Consider the following 16,546-nt stretch of genomic DNA (forward strand, 5'->3'; position numbering starts at 1 on the left):
TCGGGAGGAAAGGTACGAGCAACCAAGTAATTGGCAATAGGTGCATACCAAGGGATAACTTCGGAGATTGCTAGCAAGCCCTCAAGAGGGAAGATATCATTAATAGGAGTGGAATCGCCCTTTGTGTGCTCAAGGCGACTTAGGTGGTCTGCCGCTAAGTTTTGTAAACCACTCCTATCTTTGATTTCAAGGTCAAATTCTTGCAATAGCAACACTCATCGTATCAACCTGTTTGGATTCCTTTTTGGCCAACAAATATTTCAATGCCGCATGATCCGAGTATACCACCACCTTAGAGCCAAGTAGATAAGCCCGGAATTTATCCAAGGCAAAGACAATAGCTAACAATTCCTTCTCGGTAGTGGTATAATTGGATTGCGCTCCATCTAAAGTTTTTGAGGCATAGGCAATGATATAAGGAATCTTACCCTCGCGCTGACCTAGCGCCACTCCCACCGCATAGTTTGAGGCGTCACACATGATTTCGAAAGGTCTAGTCCAATCCGGTCCTCGCACTATGGGAGCTTGGGTCAAAGCAATTTTGAGCTTGTCAAAGGCCTCCATGCACGCTTCACACAAATCAAATTCCGCATCCTTTTGCAACAATCGTGAGAGAGGTAACGCCACCTTACTAAAGTCCTTAATGAATCGCCGGTAAAAACCTGCATGTCCAAGAAACGCACGGACTTCCCTCACAGAAGAGGGGTAAGACATACTAGAAATGACATTGATCTTTGCCGGATCCACAGAGATCCCATCGTTAGAGATAATGTGCCCTAAAATAATACCTTGTCTAACCATAAAATGGCATTTCTCAAAATTTAACACAAGGTTTGATTTAGTACACCTCTCTAATACTTTTGCAAGATTGTCTAGGCAAAAATCAAAGGAGTCCCCATACACAGAAAAATCGTCCATGAACGCCTCCATGCATTGCTCCAAAAGATCCGCAAATATACTCATCATACACCTTTGGAACGTTGCCGGTGCGTTGCACAAGCCAAATGGCATTCTCTTATACGCATACGTTCCGAAAGGGCATGTAAAGGTGGTTTTTTCTTGGTCATTTGGAGCAATGTGGATTTGAAAATATCCGGAATATCCATCTAAGAAGCAATAATGAGATTTACCACATAGGCGATCAAGCATATGATCGATGAAGGGCAATGGAAAGTGATCCTTCCTAGTGGCCAAGTTGAAGCGCCGATAGTCAATACATACCCTCCATGAGATTTGGACTCTTCTGGCTATAAGCTCCCCTTGTTCATTCTTGATTGTAGTGACCCCCGATTTCTTTGGAACCACTTGGACGGGGCTCACCCACTCACTATCCGAAATCAGATAGATGATGTCCGCCTCTAATAACCGGGTGACCTCCTTCTTCACAACCTCTAGTATGGTAGGATTGAGACGCCTTTGAGGTTGTCTAACCGGTTTGGCTCCTTCTTCTAAGAAAATTAGGTGTTCGCATGCTTAGGGGCTAATGCCAACCAAATCCGCCAAGCTCCACTCTATAGCCTTCTTGTTCCTCCTCAAGACATTAAGCAACTTCTCTTCTTGGTGGGAGGTGAGCTCCCTTGCAATTATTACCAGGAACTTTTGGTTCTCCTCAAGAAAGGCATATCTTAGGTGGGTTGGGAGGGGCTTCAAATCCGCATTTTGTTCATGACTTGGCACTTTGTCTTCCGGTATTATTGGAGGTGATAGGACCTCTTCTTCACACACATGGGAATTCCCCACACTTGGGTCTTGAATCATACTCTTTCCATCACAATCATCTTTTTGAACTTGGGCCATAATATTATCAATCAAATCACACCGGAATATAGAGTGATCCTCCGGTGGGTGTCTCATGGCTTCATCAAGATTAAAGCTAACTTCTCTTCCATCAATCTCGAATGAGTAAGTACCCGAAAACGCATCTAATTTGAACCGGGAGGTCTTCAAAAATGGCTTCCCAAGCAAAATAGATGAAGTCCTTCCGGAATCACTACGGGGCATCTTAAGGATATGAAAATCAATTGGGAAGACTAACCCTTTTATTCTTACTAGCACATCCTCCACTATACCAACTACAGAGATTATACTTTTGTCTGCTAAAACAACCTGGGTGGCCGACCGTTTCAACGGTGGAAGCTTTAAGAACTCATAGATGGACAAGGGCATAATGCTCACGCAAGCGCTAAGATCGCACATACAATCAACAAATTCTACCCCATCTATGGTGCAAGTTACTAGGTGGTGCACGAAATTGTGATCTCAGGCAACGGCGCCAAAAACTCTGTACGCACGTCTTAACAAATCGTTTTTCATTCACAACTTCGATACAACTAACCAGCAAGTGCATTGGGTCGTTCAAGTAATAAAACCTTACGTGAGTAAGGGTCGATCCCACGGAGATTGTTGGTATGAAGCAAGCTATGGTCATCTTGTAAATCTCAGTCAGGCGGATAATAATTGATTATGGAGTTTTCGAAAATACTAATAAATAGAAAATAAAGATAGAAATACTTATGTATATCATTGGTGAGAATTTCAGATAAAGGTATTGAGATGCTTTCGTCCCTCTAAACTTCTGCTTTCCTGCTGTCTTCATCCAATCAGTCCTACTCCTCTCTATGGCTGGATTTATGTAAGGACATCACCATTGTCAATGGCTACTTTTCATCCTCTCTGGAAAATGGGCATATGCGCTGTCACTGCATGGCTAATCATCTGGAGGCATCACCGTGGTCAATGGCTGCATCCTATCCTCTTGTGAAAATGGTCCAAATGCTCTGTCACAGCACGGCTAATCATCTGAGGTTCTCGATCATACTGGAATAGGATTCACCCTCCTTTTGCGTCTGTCACTACGCCCAACACTCGCGAGTTTGAAGTTCGTCACAGTCATTCAATCCCAGAATCCTACTCGGAATACCACAGACAAGGTTTAGACTTTCCGGATTCTCATGAATGCCGCCATCAATCTAGCTTATACCACGAAGATTCTGATTAAGAGATCCAAGAGATAATCATTCAATCGAAGGTAGAACGGAAGTGGTTGTCAGGCACGCATTCATAGGGAATGATGATGATTGTCACATTCATCACATTCATGTTGAAGTGCGAATGAATATCTTAGAAGCGGAATAAGTTGAATTGAATAGAGAAACAGTAGTACTTTGCATTAATTCATGAGGAACAGCAGAGCTCCACACCTTAATCTATGGAGTGCAGAAACTCTACCGTTGAAAAATACATAAGTGGAAGGTTCAGGCATGGCCAAATGGCCAGCCCCTCTGATCTAAGAACTAGACGTCCCAAGATGTCAAATACAATAGTAAAAAGTCCTATTTATACTAAACTAGTTACTAGGGTTTACAGAAGTAAGTAATTGATGCATAAATCCACTTACGGGGCCCACTTGGTGTGTGCTTGGGCTGAGCTTGAATGTTACACGTGCAGAGGCTCTTTCTGGAGTTGAACGCCAGGTTGTAACGTATTTCTGGCGTTCAACTCTGGTTCGTGACGTATTTCTGGCGTTTAACTCCAGACAGCAGCGTAGAACTGGCTTTGAACGCCCTTTTACGTCGTCTAAACTCAGCCAAAGTATGGACTATTATATATTGATAGAAAGCCCTGGATGTCTACTTTCCAAAGCAATTGGAAGCGCGTCATTTTGAGTCTTGTAGCTCCAGAAAATCCACTTTGAGTGCAGGGAGGTCAGAATCCAACAGCATCAGCAGTCCTTCTTCAACCTCTGAATCTGATTTTTGCTCAAGTCCCTCAATTTCAGCCAGAAAATACCTGAAATCACAGAAAAATACACAAACTCATAGTAAAGTCCAGAAATATGAATTTAACATAAAAACTAATGAAAACATCCCTAAAAGTAACTAGATTCTACTAAAAACATACTAAAAACAATGCCAAAAAGCGTATAAATTATCCGCTCATCACTAGGCAAGGGCCGGGGTCACCACACTTCTCCGGTACATCATCCATGAAAGCGAAAATTGAACTCTCCAATGGAATAGTTTTTAATTCACAAATTTTTTCCTTGTTCATACATAAGTCCTTTAGAAACTTTGCATATTTAGGCATTTGGCGGATATCATCAAAGAGAGGAATGGTTACCTTAACTTTCTTGAACATCTCCACCATTTTGGGGTCCAACTCAACTCGCTTCTTGGTCTTTCTTGCCAATGTGAGAAATGGGATTGGAGTAGCATCTTGCAAGACATCCCCATCCTTAGGCAATCCACCCCTTGGTTGAGCAATCGCCTCTTCAACTTCCTCTTGAGCTTCATTCTCTTCTTCAATTTCTTCTATCTCAACCGCATCCTCATCTTGAGTGGTCTCTATTGGACTTGGCTCTTCTTGACTCCTCTCTTGCAATTTGGTTCCAGACCTCAAGCTGATGGCATTAATGCCACCCTTGGAGTTGGGTAGAGGTTGAGAGGGTAAGGCATTTGAGCTTGAGGCTTGAGTGGTAGAGGTAGAAGGAGAGTTTGAGGGGGGTTCCATTCCGGCAACAAGGGCTTGGAGTGTAGAATTGAGACCGGTAAGGCTTGCGGAAAGTGTTGTTTGCATCTCCTTTTGCCCTTGGAGGATGGAGCAGAGTGTCTCATCTTGATTAGAAGAAGGAGAGGAGTAAGTGTTTTGAGGGGCTTGTGGTTGGTTGGATGGAGGTGCTTGCCTTTGATGAGGTGCTTGGTATGTTTGGTAGGCTCTTCCTTGGTTTTGGTTTTGGTACGGGGGATTTTGTTGGTATCGATTTTGTTGGTTGTTGTTGTTGTTCCATCTTTGGTTTCCACTATTGTCCCTTCCTCCTTGATTATAATTGTCCCTCCATCCTTGGTTGGAGTTGTCCCTCCATCCTTGGTTGGAGTTATCTTGCCACCCTTGATTGAAATTGCCCCCTTGGTTATAGTTGCTTCCTTGTTGATAATAACCTTGGTTTGGATGATTGTAGTAGGCATTAGTAGCCGCCAAAGTATTATCATCTTGGATGTTTGGGCATTCATCGGTGTAATGGGTGTAGCAAGAGCAAATTCTGCACACTCGTTGAGGAACCAATTGTTGACTTTGTCGTGGTTGAGGAGGTGGAGGTTGGTGTTGATTTAGTTGGAGTTGCTTTAGAATGTTTGTCATTTCTCCCAAGGTTTTTGTTAAGGGCGGCGGTCTCACCACTAGTAGAAACTTCATTTATAGCTCTTGGATGGTTGTTTCTTTGTCTAGCGTGTTGGGTGGATGATGAGTTATTTTGGAGGAAAAATAAATCTCTCCCAAAACACACAAATCTAACCGGCAAGTGTACCGGGTCGCATCAAGTAATAAAAACTCACGGGAGTGAGGTCGATCCCACAAGGATTGAAGGATTGAGCAATTTTAGCTTAGTGGTTAATTTAGTCAAGCGAATCAAGATTTGGTTGATGGTTTTGTGGTTTGCAGAATTAAATTGCATTGAAGTAAAGAGAACAAGAAATAAATTGCTGAAACGTAAATGACAAGAAATTAAATAGCAGAAACTTAAAGGGCAAGAAATGTAAATTGCAGAATCTTAAAGTGCAAGGAATGTAAATTGCTTGAAATGTAAAGGGGATTGGGATGTGGATTTGCAGAAATTAAACAAGGAAAAACTAAATTGCATCAAACAGAAGAGGGAAAGGGAATTGGGATTGAACCGGATGTGAAGCAGAAAAGTAAATGAACATAGAAAGCAGTAAACAGAGAAGTGAAATGGGAAATTCAGATCTCAGGACCCAGAGACTAGAAAACCAAGTCTAGATCTCAATGCCTTCCTAGATCCAACAAGAACAATTGCAAGGGAATTGTAAATTGCAAAGAGAATAGATGAAGAGCAATGAACCAGAAATGAAATTCAATTAACAGTAAAGAAACAGAGAGATCCAAGATTGAGATTGAAACAGAATTTCTTTAATTCTCCAATCCAAGATCCAAGACAAATGTAAAATGAAATTGAAAGCAATGAAACAAGAAATTAAAGTTCACTCAAGTTCAAAAGCTCTCCGAAAACTATTATGAAAATTCTAAAAGGAAAGCTCTTCGAATAACTTGAATTCTATCCTATTTATACACTTTCAAAAATGATCTTCAAGCCTTGAGTTGGGCCTTTGCTCTTGGTGGAATTGGGTTGAAAGAGGCCTTGGTTGATTGCTCTTGAAGTTTGGAGAAGAACCGAAGTGAACCAATTGAACCGGTTTTGAGGTTAGCAAAAGTTGGACCAAAAGTTTGAGCCAAAGTTAGGGGTCTAACTTTGGCTCCAACTTTTAATATCAGTTGGCACATTTTTCTGGTTTGGACGTTGGCCTTCCCTTGGTGCTAGTGGCGCCAACGTTAGCCACCAAGTTAGGGGGCTAACGTTGGCGCAAACGTTGGCCCTTCTCCCTTATATTTTCATGTGCCAACGTTAGCCTCCAAGTTAGGGGGCTAACGTTGGCGCAAACGTTGGCCCTTCTCCCTTATGTCTTCATGTGCCAACGTTAGCCTCCAAGTTAGGGGGCTAACGTTGGTGCAAACGTTGGAAGGCCAGAGAGGAATTCATGTGCCAACGTTAGCCTCCAAGTTAGGGGGCTAACGTTGGCGCAAACGTGGGATGGCCAGGGAGGAAATTTCAAGTTCCAACGTTAGCCTCCAAGTTAGGGGGCTAACGTTGGGGCTAACTTCTTGCTTCCTGGTTCAATTTCACTTATTCCATTGTCCTCTCTTCACTCCTAGCCATTCCTCTTTGCTTCAACCTTTCTCCAAGCTTTCTTCACCTATCATTAATCAACCAAACTCATCAAAGCTATGCTCAAAATCATGAGATATTCATTCTTTCATAATATGCAACAAATATAGCATAAAACCTCATGAAATGGCATAAATTCATATATGGTTGGTTCAATCAAGGGAAACATGAAAATCTACTCAATTAGCATGCTTGTAGCTCAAGAAAGTGCATAATTCTAATGAAAACAAAAGAAAAAGACTAGTTAAAATAGGCTAGGATGACTTGTCATCAGTGGACTCAGCCAAGTCGATGATCAATTGCCATGCCTCTTCCGCCATTCTATACTTTGTCAAGGAACCATTGCTTGAGGCATCCAAGAGGATCTTGTCTTGTGGTTTCATTCCTTGGCAAAAATAGCTTATCAACACTAGAGTGTCAATTATATGGTGTGGGCATGAGCCAAGTAGTCTCTGAAACCTTTCCCAATACTCGTATAGAGTTTCCATTTCACCTTGGACAATGCATGAAATTTCTTTCCTCAATTTATCCGTCACCTCCGGAGGAAAGAATTTATCTAAGAACTCCCTTCTAAGCAAATTCCAATCACCAACAATCTCATCGTGCAAAGTGTAAAACCACTCTTTGGCCTTTCTAGAGAGAAAGGAAAGGCAAACAACCAAATAGCTACCTCATCGGAACCCTCCCGCCTAGTTGTTGAGCATACACCTTGAAAATTTCTAAGGTGTCTAATAGGATCTTGGGCAGAGAGTCCATGAAACTTGGGTAGAAGATGAATCAAAGCGGTCTTGAGTTCAAAATTAGCGTTTAACTCTGGATAACGCACTTGAAGCGGTTGAAGGATAAAATCCGGAGCACCGGCTTCTTTAAGAGTAACTCTCCTTGGAGCAGCCATTGGTTTGGTACCTATATTGATAGAAGAAGAATTAGTAGGATTGATGAAAGAATAAATGGTTTCCTCCTCAAATGACGTGTCCGATTCACCCTCGGATATGGTTGGTGAATTGGTAGAAACCCTTTCACCACCGCCAAAGGCTAACCGTCTCCTAGCTTGCCTAAGATGAAATAAAGTTCTCTCAATTTCGGGATCAAAAGTGGCTAAGCTTGGATCGGGTAGTGATCGCGTCATTCAATGAAAGAGGTATAGAGCTCATGACAATAAGATGCACTAAACAAAGATTAATCCTAACTAACAATTGAACTATCAAACAATCAATGAAAATGCAAGTATTCACATATCTACATATTTACACTAACCAACAATATGGCACACAATTACAACTCCCCGGCAACGGCGCCATTTTGATAAGCTATATTTTGTCGGTATAGAATTCTCTAATGAAATTATGTCGTGAGTATAGCTCTAAACCAACAAACTATAGCACATCAAACAAAGAAAGTGTGTCCACAATTCAAATCAATAACTGAGAGTATTAGCCTCGAGTCGTTCTCCCTAGGATTTGTCCTAAGGTGCACATCATTGGTTAGGAGTCTCTTGGTGTGAGGTTGGATGTGAGAAACGTAAACAATTGCATGAAAGTAATGAACAAATAACAATGAAGCTAAAGGACATATGAATTTGAAATCAAGCTAAAGTGAATGGCAATAAATCAATATAAGAGTCTTGGCTAGGGTTGAGAATTGGAAGTCCTATCATCATTATTTCCATCAATTGAGACATCAATTGGTTATTGCTCCACTTAGTTAACCTCTAATTATGAAGGAAAGTCAAGTGAAGATAATCAATTTGAGTCCACAAGTCCTAGTCTAATCCTAGGGAAAGACTAGAGTTAGTGTCATTCAAATCAATTAGCAATTTTCAATTGTCAATCAACAAAAGACCTTAATAATTCAAGTGTTTCCAATTGCCCAACCCCTAAGCCAAGTGTGAAGAACTACTCCATAGCTAAGGTTGACATTTTATCAAGCAATTGGTGAGCAACAATGGAAGACATCATGAAATTGGAGAAAGGAATTGAATTAAAGCTATCTATTGTAAATAATCAACAACAACTAACAATTAACAACAATTGAAAATGAAATTCCTCAATTCATTAATGGAAATCAAGGTAACAAAGTCTAGATCCAAGATCTACAACACTAGAGCATCAAAAACACCAAATTAAGAATGGAAGAAAAGGATCTACCACTAGAACAATGTAAATGTCAACCAAATTTAGATCTCACCAAAATATCCAAGTACAATTGCGAATGAGAAAGCCAAAAAACCCTAGAGAGAAGTTGGAGTTTCTCTCTCTAAAAATGTAACTTCCACAACTAACTAACTAAAGTGTGTAAAAGATCATTTTTCCTTCAAGCCTTGGTTCTTTTAATCCTTTCCTACCAGAATTCCACTCAGAATTGGGCCTGGAAACCCTCCAAAATCGCTAGGCACATTTTCAGTTAAAAAGGTCACGTGCACGCGTACGTGTCGATGGGCTTTTTGCGATGCACGCGTATGCGTCGGGTATGCGTACGCGTCGATGGAGATTTGCCCAGCCACGCGTATGCGTCCATGCTTGCGCGCCAATTCCATAATTCAGTCTTCTACGCGTGCGCGTAGGCTGCGCATTCGCGTCGATGCTAATACTTCAAAACTCCATTTTCCTTTCTCCTTCCACTTATGCATGCTTTCTTCCTCTCTTCTTGACCATTTTCCCCCTATAAACTCTGAAATCACTCAATAAACGGATTACGGCATCGAATGGTGATGGAGGCAGATAAAAATATAGCATAATTAAGGCCTAAAAAGCATGTTTTCAACCATTAAGCAAAATTGGGAAGGAAACACAAAACAATGCATTTTATATGGATAAGTATGAAGGAATATTGATAAAACCACTCAAATTGAGCACAAAATGTATCACTAAATAGCGGTGCATCAATGCAGGGGCTCGAGCTGCTGTAGAAAACAAATAAACAGGAATTGAGGAAAAATTCATAGTAGTGTGGTATGATAAAAGACAACGTGTGTATTCTAAATGTGCACACGGTTAGGACATACACATTGGCCAGTTAAAACAAAAACCACACGTTTACAAAATGAAGTCTAAGTTCCTCAATTAAATAGCCTAAGTTGCAAGACGCAGAATAAGCAAAGATTGAAGCACAAGCAAGCTTAGACAAATAGAACAAGAGTAAATTGAATCTAGGAAATATTGGATATTGTAATTGTGCAAATGAAAGCGCAAAATTAATATAAAAGCACAATAAACAATAACAAATCCAATAATGAAAAGAAAACTACTTATTCATCCCAAATATAATGAAATAGTCACATGGTAAAGGTACTTGTTGCAAAAAAGTGACAAGTTTGATAAGAATCAAGTCAAGTCACTCAAACAAATGCAAGCCATTAACAAGAAACAAGTCTCGGTTATATGATTAATTTGATATGAAAATCATGATGAACAAGTAATTCAACTCAATTCACTTCAATTAATTCAAAGACACGTATCAAGAATTTCACCCAAGATGCAATAAAGTATGACTGTTCAACCCACTTAGATGTTTGAAATTAGATAAATGGACAAGTGCATTATCGATTCTCAATCTCAAATAAGATTTAAAATCATCCGCATAAGTGCACAATTCACAACAAATTGCCAAACAAGGATATAGTTTAACACATACGGTAGCTACAACATATAAATTAAACTCAAAATTCATTTAGGCAATTAAACAAAGACTTAATGCTTAGTGCACATATTCATAAAAAATTATGCCAAATTTCAAGCAAGAAGCAACCCAATTAGCATCAAGCAAACACTTGCAACTTATTTAATTAACAAACAACTAAATCAAACCTAATATAATTACTAAAATCAAAATGAAATTCAATTAAAACTAACTAGAATAAGTAGAAAAACAGGGTAAAATTAAGAAAAGAGAGGGATGGAGGGGGGTGGAAGTGCGTTAGGGCTTAATTCATAGTGCAATCAAAATTTTACCCAAAACAGCACTTGTGCGTACGCACATATATGTGTGCGTACGCACATATATGTGTGCGTACGCACACTGGAAGGAAAATGAGGGTGTGCGGATGCACAAGGATGTGCGAGCGCTTTCAGCAGAGAGGAGATTAAAAAGTGTACGTACTCACAGACGGGTGCATATACATAGAAGACTTTTTTTTTGTAAAAAGGATCATGTGTGCGTATGCATAAAGGTGTGTGTACGCACAGAGAGGAAAAATGGCTAAGATGTGCACACACAGCGAGGTGCGAGCACTCCCAACAGAAGGGTTGCAATTGGGTGTGCGTACGCACATACGTGTGCGTACGCATAGGATGCACAAATAAGGGTTGGTGTGCGTACGCACAAGCTTGTGTGCACGCACAAAGAGCGAAAAACCTGGGATGCGCACGCACAGAGAGGTGCGAGCGCTGTGCAGAAGAGTTGGCGTACGCACATAGGGGTGCGTACGCACAAGACGCAAAATTCACTGATTGTGTGCGTACGAACAATGGTGTGCGTACGCATACTGCCCTTTTTCTCCAAAAAATTTCCTTCAAATTCTAAGGCACCAAACCTTAGGTTAACAAAAGTTTCAACCACAAAATTTTCCATTGTATTTCTGATGAGCGGATAATTTATACCCTTTTTGGCATTGTTTTTACATAGTTTTTAGTATGTTCTAGTTACTTTTTATCTTTACTATTTTTTATTCAAAAATCACATTTCTGGATTTTACTATGAGTTTGTGTGTTTTTCTGTAATTTCAGGTATTTTCTGGCATAAATTGAGGGACCTGAGCAAAAATCTGATTCAGAGGCTGAGAAAGGACTGCAGATGCTGTTGGATTCTGACCCTCCTGTACTCGAAGTGGATTTTCTAGAGCTACAGAAGCCCAATTGGCGTGCTCTTAATTGCGTTGGAAAGTAGACATCCTGGCCTTTCCAGCAATATATAATAGTCCATACTTTGCTCGAGATTTGATGGCCCAAACTGGCATTAAATGACAGCCTAAAACTTTCTGGCGTAAAACGCCCAAACTGGCACCAGAATTGGAGTTAAACGCCCAAACTGGCAAGTCTTTTCCATCATCTTCTGAGCAACAGATAGAGAATTCTAAGCAGAGCCTCTCTGACTTAGCAACCATAGTCTCTGATTTATCTAAGACCACTCTCAGTTTCATGACTGAAACAAGGTCCTCCATCAGAAATTTGGAGGCACAAGTGGGTCAACTGAGTAAAAGAATGACTGAAACTCCTCCTAGTACTCTCCCAAGCAATACAGAAGAGAATCCAAAGAGAGAGTGCAAGGCCAGAAATATACCCAACATGGCCGAAACTATAGAGGAGGAAGAGGCAGTGATTTCCAGTGAGGAAAACCTCAATGGACATCTACTGGCCACTATGGAGTTCCCTAATGAGGAACCAAGGGAATCTGAGGCTCATACAAAGACCATAGAGATTCCACTGAGCTTACTGTTGCTATTCAAGAGCTCTGATGAGTATTCTTCCTCTGAAGAGGATGAAGACATTATTGAAGAGCAAGTAGCTCAGTATCTAGGAGCAATCATGAAGCTGAATGCCAAGTTATTTGGTAATGAGACTTGGGAAGATGAATCTCCATTGCTCATCAATGAACTGAATACCTTGGTTCAATAGAAATTACCTCAGAAGAAACTGGATCCCGGAAAGTTCTTAATACCTTGTACCATAGGCACCATGACCTTTAAGAAGGCTCTGTATGACCTGGGGTCAGGTATAAATCTCATGCCACTCTCTGTAATGGAGAAACTAGGGATCTTTGAGGTACAAGCTGCTAAATTCTCATTAAAATTGGCAAACAAATCAAGGAAACAGGCTTATGGAGTTGTAGAGGATGTCTTAGTGAAGGTTGAAGGCTTTTACATCCCTACTGATTTCATAATCCTAGACACTGGGAAGGGTGAGGATGAATCCATTATCCTTGGAAGACCCTTCCTAGCCACAGCAAAAGTTGTGATTGATGTGGACAGAGGAGAGTTAGTCCTTCAATTGAATGAGGACTACCTTGTGTTCAAAGCTCAAGGATCTTCTTCTGTAACCATGGAGAGGAAGCATGAAAAGCTTCTCTTAGTATAGAGTCAAACAGAGCCCCCACACTCAACTTCTAAGTTTGGTGTTGGGAGGCCACCATTAAGCTCTGAATCTCTATGAAGCTCTCTAAGAGCTCACTGTCAAGTTATTGACATTAAAGAAGTGCTTGTTGGGAGGCAACCCAATGTTATTTAATTATATTTAATTTGATAGACATTTGTTTTCCATTGTTATTCTATGTTTTCTTTAGGTTGATGATCATGTGAAGTCATAAAAACAGCTGCAGAATTAAAGCAAAATAAAAAATAGCACACCCTGAATGACAGGCTTACTGGCGTTTAAACGCCAGTAAGGATAGCATAATGGGCGTTTAACACCCAGCCTAGCAGCATTCTGGGTGTTAAACGCCAGAATGGGCAGCACTCTGGGCATTTAATGCCAAAAAAGGGTGTCTGGCGTTTGGTTGGCGTTAAACGCCAGAAATGGCAAACAGACTGGCGTTTAACGCCAGAAAAGGGTGTCTGGCTGGCGTTTAACGCCAGAAAGGGGCAGCAGACTGGCGTTTAATACCAGGAAAAGTAGCAGAGCTGGCGTTTAACGCCAGAATTGGCACACAGAGGGCGTTTGAACGTCAGAATGGTGAAGTGAGCAGAATTCCTTGACACCTCAGGATCTGTGGACCCCACAGGATCCCCACCTACCCCACCTCTTCTTCTCTGCTCTTCACACCTTTCCATAGCACTCTTCCCCAAATACCCTTGACCAATCCCATCAATAACTCTTCCCCAAATACCCTTCACCTATCAAATCTTACCCTCTTCTCCATAATCTCTTCACCACTCACATCCATCCATCATAAAACCCCACCTACCTAACCATTCAAATTCAAACCATTTCCCTCCCAAACCCAACCCCTCACACACTTAAACCCCCTTGGCCGAATTTACTCCTCCCCTCCATCTCCTCCATTTCTTCTCCTTCTACTCATTTCTTCCTTTTTTTTTTGCTCGAGGACGAGCAAACATTCTAAGTTTGGTGTGCAAAAAGCTCTTCTTTTTATTTTTCCATAACCATTAATGGCACTTAAGACTGAAAAAACCTCTAGAAAGAAGAAAGAGAAGGCAATTGCTTCCACCTCTGAGTCATGGGAGATGGAGAGATTCATCTCAAAAGCCCATCACTAGAAAGAGGATGGAGCAAACAAGAGAGCCCACTCATGAACCTCAACAAGAGCATGAGAAAATTCCTCATCAAGAAATCCCTGAGATGCCTCAAGGGATGCACCTTCCTCCACACAATTATTGGGAGCAAATCAATACCTCCTTATGAGAACTGAGCTCTAACATGGGGAAACTAAGGATGAAGTACCAAGAGCACTCCATTATCCTCAATGAAATCAGAGAGGACCAAAGAGCCATGAGGGAGGAGCAACAAAGGCAAGGAAGAGACATAGAGGAGCTCAAGCACTCCACAAGATCTTCAAGAGGAAGAACTAGCCGCCATCACTAAGGTGGACCCGTTATTTAATTTCCTTGTTCTTATTTTTCTGTTTTTCGGTTTTTATGCTTTCTATTTTGTCTATGTCTTGTGTCTTTATTACATGATCATTAGTGTCTAGTGTCTATGTCTTAAAACTATGAATGTCCTATGAATCATTCACCTTTCTTAAATGAAAAATGTTTTTAATTGCAAAAGAACAAGAAGTGCATGATTTTTGATTCTATATTGAAATTAGTTTAATTATTTTGATGTGGTGGCAACACTTTTTATTTTCTGAATGAATGCTTGAACAGTGCATATTTTTGATATTGTTGTTTATGAATGTTAAAATTGTTGGCTCTTGAAAGAATAATGAAAAAATAGAAATGTTATTGATAATCTAAAAAATCATAAAATTGATTCTTGAAGCAAGAAAAAGCAGTGAACACAAAGCTTGTGAAAAAAAATATGCGAAAAAAATAAAAAAAGAATAAAAAGAAAAAGCAAGCAGAAAAAGCCAATAACGCTTTAAACCAAAAGGCAAGGGTAAAAAGGATCCAAGGCTTTGAGCATTAATGGATAGGAGGGCCCACAGGAATAAAATCCTGGCCTAAGCGGATAAATCAAGCTGTCCCTAACCATGTGCTTGTAGCGTGAAGGTGTCAAGTGAAAAGCTTGAGACTGAGTGGTTAAATTCGTGGTCCAAAGCAAAAAGAGTGTGCTTAAGAGCTCTGGGCACCTCTAACTGGGGAATCTAGCAATGCTGAGTCACAATCTGAAAAGGTTCACCCAGTTATGTGTCTGTGGCATTTATGTATCCGGTGGTAATACTGGAAAACAAAATGCTTAGGGTCACGGCCAAGACTCATAAAGTAGCTGTGTTCAAGAATCAACATACTGAACTAAGAGAATCAATAACACTATCTGAATTCTAAGTTCCTATGGATGCCAATCATTCTGATCTTCAAAGGATAAAGTGAGATGGATGCCAAAACTATTCAGAAGCAAAAAGGCTACTAGCCCCGCTCATCTAATTGGAACTAAATTCATTGATAAGTTTGAGATTTATTGTATTATCTCTTCTTTTTATCCTATTTTGTTTTTAGTTGCTTGGGGACAAGCAACAATTTAAGTTTGGTGTTGTGATGAGTGGATAAATTATACCATTTTTGGCATTTTTTTACATAGTTTTTAGTATATTTTAGTTACTTTTTATTATATTTTTATTAGTTTTTATTCAAAAATCACATTTCTAGACTTTACTATGAGTTTGTGTATTTTTCTGTAATTTCAGGTATTTTCTGGCTGAAATTGAGGGAACTAAGCAAAAATCTGATTCAGAGGCTGAGAAAGGACTGCAGATGCTGTTGGATTCTGACCCTCCTGCACTCGAAGTGAATTTTCTGGAGCTACAGATACCCAATTGGCCCGCCCTCAATTGCGTTATAAAGTAGACATCCTGGGCTTTCCAGCAATATATAATAGTCCATAATTTGCCCGAGATTTGATGGCCCAAACTGGCGTTAAAAGACAGCCTAAAACTTTCTGGCATAAAACGCCCAAACTGGCACCCAAGCTGGCGTTTAACTCCAGGAACAGCCTATGCACGTGTAAAGCTCAATGCTCAGCCCAAGAACACACCAAGTGGGCCCCAAAAGTAGATTTCTGCACTATCTGCACTTAGTTACTTATTTTCTATAACCCTAGGTTACTAGTCTAGTATAAAAACTACTTTTAGAGATTTATTTTAGAATCTGGGGAATCATATGTAACTTTTATCATCTTTTCACGTTTGGAGGCTGTTCTCACGGCCATGCCTAGACCTTTTTAACTTATGTATTTTCTACGGTGGAGTTTCTACACCCCATAGATTAAGGTGTGGAGCTCTGCTGTTCTTCATGAATTAATGCAATTACTACTGTTTTCAATTCAATTCACGCCTACTTCTTCTCCAAGATATACTCTCATACTTAATTCAGTTAATTCAGAATGAAGAGGTAACCCGTGACAATCACCCAATCTTCATTACTCGCTTAGCCAAGATCCGCGTGCTTGACAACCACAAAGCAGTCTACATGATGTTCAACGTAGTCATTGGAAAACATATGGAGTATATTCTCTTGGATATCTAATACACGGACCGAGTCCGTGAGATTAGTATCTTTGTGGTATAGGCTAGAACCAATTGGCAGCATTCCTGGGATCCGAAAAGTCTAAACCTTGTCTGTGGTATTACGAGTAGGATCTGGGAAGGGATGACTGTGACGAGCTTCAAACCTGCGATTGTTGGGTGCAGTGACAGTGT

This window comes from Arachis hypogaea, chromosome 15 (genome assembly GCF_003086295.3).
Source record: "Arachis hypogaea cultivar Tifrunner chromosome 15, arahy.Tifrunner.gnm2.J5K5, whole genome shotgun sequence".
In the NCBI taxonomy this organism is placed as follows: Eukaryota; Viridiplantae; Streptophyta; class Magnoliopsida; order Fabales; family Fabaceae; genus Arachis; species Arachis hypogaea.